The following is a 5,622-nucleotide window of genomic DNA, read 5'->3' on the forward strand; positions in this document are numbered from 1 at the left end:
GATGTTGGAGGGCCAACCTACCCTGGAAAAAATGTCTGCTAGTGCCTGGCACACACTTTTAGCTCTGGTGTTGCTTAGAGCTACTGCTTCCGGCCAACGGGTGGCAAAATCCATGAAAGTCAGTACGTACTGCTTCCCTCTGGGTGTCTTTTTCGGAAAAGGACCCAGAATATCCACAGCTACTCGCTGAAATGGAACTTCAATGATGGGGAGTGGCTGGAGAGGGGCTTTGACCTGGTCTTGGGGTTTTCCCATCTTTGGTACACCTCACGAGACTAGATATAGGTAGAAACTTCCTTGCCCATTCCCTCCCAGTTGAAGGACTTTCCCAAATGGTCCTTGGTCCTGTTCACCCCAGCATGGCCACTAGGATGATTGTGGGTTAAGCTCAGGAGCTTTATCCGGTACTTAGTTGGAACTACCAACTGTCTCTGAGGATGCCAGTCTTCCTGGTGCCCACCAGAAAGAGTTTCCTTGTATAAAAGTCCTTTTTCTACAACAAACCAGGATCAGTAAGAAGAGCTGAGAGGTGGTGGGTTGTTCCGTGCCGCCGTCCAAACTCCCTGGAGGCTTTCATCTGCTTCCTGCTTGGCCTGGAACTGTTCCCTTGATGCTGGAGTGGAGTTCCTCACTAGATTGTGGACCTGGGCTTGGTCCTTCTGGAAGCGATGCAGGTGATGGGGCTGTTTCTGTTGGCTGTGGACCACTCTCCGCTGGTGCACCATGTTGTATTTCAGACTCCGGCTGCGCCTCTTGCGTTGGTTTAGCTGCTGCTGCCAGTGCAGGCTCAGTGGTGCCCTCTGGTGTTGGTTGCTTCACCAGTTCCGGCTCTGGGACTGGATCCACTACCGCTGTTGCAGTCGTTGGCAGGGAATCCAGTTCCACCACCTCCGTCGGGGTCTCTGGTAACACAGACGGGGCGCTGGTGGAGGGCTAAGGAACAGGGATAGGTGTGGAAGCTTGTTTAGCCTGGCTGCAGGTTACCATTCCCACCCTCTTGGCTAGCTTCACATGGTTGGCCAAGTCTTCCCCCAGCAACATGGGAATGGGATAATCATCATAGACTGCAAAAGTCCACATTCCTGACCACTCCTTGTACTGGACTGGCAACTCAGCTGTAGGTAAATTTAAAGATTTTGACATGAATGGTTGAATCGTCACTTGGGCCTCTGGATTGATGAATTTGGGGTCCACTAAGGATTGGTGGATAGCTGACATCTGTGCTCCATTGTCCCTCCATGCTGTAACCTTCTTCCCACCCACACTCACAGTTTCCCTTCGCTCTGAGGGAACCTGGGAGGCATCTGGGCCTGAGGACCTTTGGTGTGACTCCAGTATAATGAACTGCAGTCCGTTGGGGTTCTTGGGGCAGTTGGCCTTCACATGCCCCAGCTCATTACATTTAAAACATTGCCCAGCTGACTGGTCACTGAGGCGAGGTGGGTTGCTGGAGACAGGTGTGCTGGGACGATAAGGTGTTTGGGGTTTTCCTTGGGATGTAGGTGGGGCCTTGGGCTGCCCCTGGCAATAGGGTGTTGTCTCGGGTTGCCCCTTCTGATATCCGCTCCAACTGCTACTAGTTTTTTTCTTTTCCGCCATCTCCACCCATTTGGTTCCAATCTCCCCTGCCTCGATTACAGTTTTGGGCTTCCCATCTAGGATGTACCTTTCTATGTCCTCAGGAACACCCTCTAAGAACTGCTCCGTTTGCATTAGGAGAGACAGATCTTCCAGAGATTTAACGCTTGCTCCCAATATCCAGGCATCCCAATGTTTTACAGTGTGGTAGGCATGTGGGGAAAATGCCATGTCCGGTTTCCACTTTAGGGCTCTGAACTGCTCGGGTGTTAGCCCCATTCTGATTCTGGCTTTTTTTTTTTTAAAGTAACTGTTCATGTGTTCCTTAGGCATTTCAGCTGCCACCTCTGTTAAGGGTCCATGAGCTGTGGCCTCAGCTCCACAATGTACTGGTCTGTAGAGATGCTGTACCCAAGGCAGGCCCTTTCAAAGTTTTCTAAGAAGGCCTCAGTATCATCGCCTGCCTTGTAGATAGGGAACTTTCTGGGATGGGAAGCGGTACCTGGAGAACATTGCTAGGGTTGTCTGGTATATACAGCTTAGCCCTTTCCATCTCTAAGAGTTTTGTCTCTAACTGCAGTTCATGCTTCCTCTCTCTTTATCCTCCAGTTCATGCTTCCTCTCTCTTTTTTTATCCTCCATAGCTCTCTTGTGGACAGCTTCTTCTGCCTCCACCCTGCGCTTTTCTGCCTCCATCTCCAAGCACTTTAAGGCCATCTGTCTATCTTGTTCTTTTTGTCTCTCTTCAGCTTCGAATCTGGCTGATTCTAATTTCTTTTGGACGTTACTGTTAGTCATCCTAGCCTAACCCAAGAGCTAGAAAGAAAAAGAAAAAAAAAACCCAGCTTGTGAATTCCCTTGCTGCTGTAACTTAACCCCTCTGCCCTGAGGCAGAGAAAAAAATCCAGCTGCTCTCAGCTAAAAAAACCTATTTCCAAGCAGCCAAAAGGGAAAAAAAAATGTCCTTTTAAAATCCTACTATGCTTTTGGTTCAAAATGATCCCACCACGCTGCCACCATGTCAGGGTTCCTTCCCCACTCTGAACTCTGGGGTACAGATGTGGGGACTCACATGCAAGACCCCCTAAACTTATTTTTACCAGCTTAGGTTAAAAACTTTCCCAAGGCACAAATTCCACCTTGTCCTTGAACAATATGCTACCACCACCAAGTGATTTAGACAAAGAATCAGGGAAAGGACCACTTGGAGTTCCTGTTCCCCCAAAATATCCCCCCCAAGCTCTTACACCCCCTTCCTGGAGAGGCTTGAGAATAATATCCTAACCAATTGGTTACAAAATGACACAGACCCAAATCCCTGGATCCTTGGACACTGAAAAAAATATCAATCAGTTCTTAAAAGAAGAATTTTATTAAAAAAAAAAAAGAAAAGGTAAAAATCCCCTCTGTAAAATCAGGTTGGAAGATAACTTTACAGGGTAACAAAAGATGCACAAAACACAGAGGAACCCCCTCTAGCCTTAGTTTCAAAGTTAAAACAAAACAGGGGTAAACCTCCCTCCAGCAAAGGGAAAATTCACAAGTTGCGAAAACAAAGATAAACTAATACGCCTTGCCTGGCTGTACTTACAATTTCTGTAATAATGAGAGACTGGTTCAGGATAGTTTGGAGGACATGGATTGATGTCCAGTCCCTCTTAGTCCCAAGAGTGAACGAACCCAGAAACAAAGAACCCAAAACAAAGCCTCCCCCGCAGATTTGAAAGTATCTTTTGTCCCCATTGGTTCCTTTGGTCATGTGCCAACCAGGTTATTTGAGCTTCTTAACCCCTTACAGATAAGGAGGAATTTTAGGCTACCCTTATGGTTATGACAAGTGGGATCAAAGGGCTGAGAAGAATAGGAGTGAGACCACCAAGAAAGGAATCTCAATCCTGGTCTCTCACTTTGCAGGTAGCAAAGTCTGTGCACTCAGCCCATCAGGACTGAATGTCATATCAGTCACAATCACATTTCCACTGGCTGACCTAGAAGTGGCTTTGCCAGATTCCAAAGGGAGTCCCATTCAGTCCTCCTTGGCTGAGATACTGGGGACTGCAACTTACAGCCTTTGTGGCTGGGATGAATGAACTAAAACAAGGAAAAAGTTGGGGGTTCTTAGAGCTCAGGCACAGATCCACACCCAGAGGGAAACAACTGCATCTTTTTGAGGATAAATGGAGCCACCTTCTGCATTTCAAGCATTATTGATGCAATATCAGGAGAGGAGCCATAGACACAGACCAGTCAGTGGTTCAGTTGATTTTAAAGATAATACCAAGACCCATTGCTGCTGAGGCAAAACCCAAATGCATATCTCTGAAAGTATCCAACAAGGTCTTGTATTTCTCCAAACAGAAACTGAATAGAGCAAAATGCAATGCAGAAATATAATAATACCTTGCTCTAGCTTACATCTATTAAACAGGGTGTGGTCACTGGGAAATGCTGGGAACTCACGTAAGGGGAGCAATGTCTGATCAGACAGTGCTGCCACTTCTCCCCCGATTGCTCAGTGCATTAAGTACAGGAGAATTGGGTTAAAATAATGTTAAAGGTCAGACTCAGCACGCACGAAAAGAGTAGCGAGAGCTCACTGAAAACTGAAACCATGTCCTCGCCTCACCCTGGAGAGATGGAATGTGGCAGCTTGCCGTACAGAATGCCGACGGTTTCTGTCACAAACTGTGTCAGTCTGCAGAACACATACGTTATATACAAATGCACCCTCCGGAGATCTTGGAACAGTGCTCAATGTCAACTGCCATAGCTGAGGCAGTACCAATTCCCAGAAAAGAGAGAGTATCAACTTGGAATGCTGCATGCACCCAAACAGGTTCAGGGAAGTAGAAATTACATCTCCCTGGGGCAGCTCATCCCTCTGCACCTGAGAGGGATTCACCCATATACAGGGCAGAAGGGGTGCCTCAGAGTTTGCTTCAGGGGAGAGAGCAGATTTCCGTTGTGGTCAGAGTTCCCAGGAGATCTGCTGACTGAGGCTGCTAAATCAGCTCATCTCTAAGACAGCATAACCAAGGACCCTTCCCAAGATGGCACCAACTCTATGGCCCGCTGCAGCCCCATCCTCCTCCAAAGGAGGTGTAACTAAAGTTGCCTTCTACTGCTACAAACCTTGCCTGGTGGACTTTCTACTGCTGGGGCACTTCTACCAGGGCTTGTATTGGAGGAAGCCGATGTACAGCCATGAATGAAGCTGGGCTGGAGTTTTCTGGCTCAGAAAAAGTGCAGCTGTGAGACAATGGGTATATAAAAATGGTGCCTTCTTGCTTTATAGATCTGCTCCATGACTGTCTTCAAGCCATTCCATGTTGTTGTCAGATGTTTGGCTGCATGTGTTCCCTCTGTATGCCATCCCAGCTCTGCACAGATAACTGGCACAGCAGACCTTGAGCAAACTGCCCAATGACCTCAAGATCTGTTAAAGTAAGAAGAAGGCACCCAGCCAGGTTTATTTTCAATGATGCATGGTACTAGTATCCTGCAGACTCTACCAGACCACTAATACATGTGTGCCTGTAACAATGGACCAGCTCAGTGACGGATGGGACTTTCTGTTCCTCCCTAGGCTAGACAAAGACATTCCCTTTGAGGCATCATTTTATAACATCAATACAAACAAGTTACGTATTGCCCCTCTGACATGGGTTGTTACCACCCATTACCTTGTACATGTTGGTTTGATCAAAACATCTTTATCCATCACACTATCATCCTGACCTTATCTTTAGGAGGGGTCAGTGTGTTCTTGTTATCTTTGGGGGCAGGGAGGTGTTCTGGAACCATCATCCTGGAATGTGTTTGCATGAGTGTCCTGTGCCTAGCTTTTCTTAGGAATGTGTGTGTTTGTGCAATACCAGCCCTGTTGCCGGGTTCTGTGAGCGCCCAGCCTGTCTCTTGCTAACTTTTGCTTTATATTAGTGAGGCTTGACCACTATTTTAGTTCAGGCCTCAGGCCTAAAACCAGGCCTCTGATGCAAGGGAGTGTATCTCTGGCTCTCTTCCTAATGCACGTCTGCTTGCTTT

The 5,622-nt window shown here is 47.4% G+C and overlaps 1 protein-coding gene across 1 annotated transcript in view; it reads right to left on the reverse strand.

Annotated features, from left to right (window-relative positions):
* The window catches only part of TMEM178B (transmembrane protein 178B), a 347,171-nt gene that overhangs the window by 293,596 nt on the left and 47,953 nt on the right, over positions 1 to 5,622 (reverse strand). The gene's annotated exons all lie outside the window — the stretch shown is intronic.

The sequence above is a fragment of the Dermochelys coriacea genome, chromosome 1 (assembly GCF_009764565.3).
Source record: "Dermochelys coriacea isolate rDerCor1 chromosome 1, rDerCor1.pri.v4, whole genome shotgun sequence".
In the NCBI taxonomy this organism is placed as follows: domain Eukaryota; kingdom Metazoa; phylum Chordata; order Testudines; family Dermochelyidae; genus Dermochelys; species Dermochelys coriacea.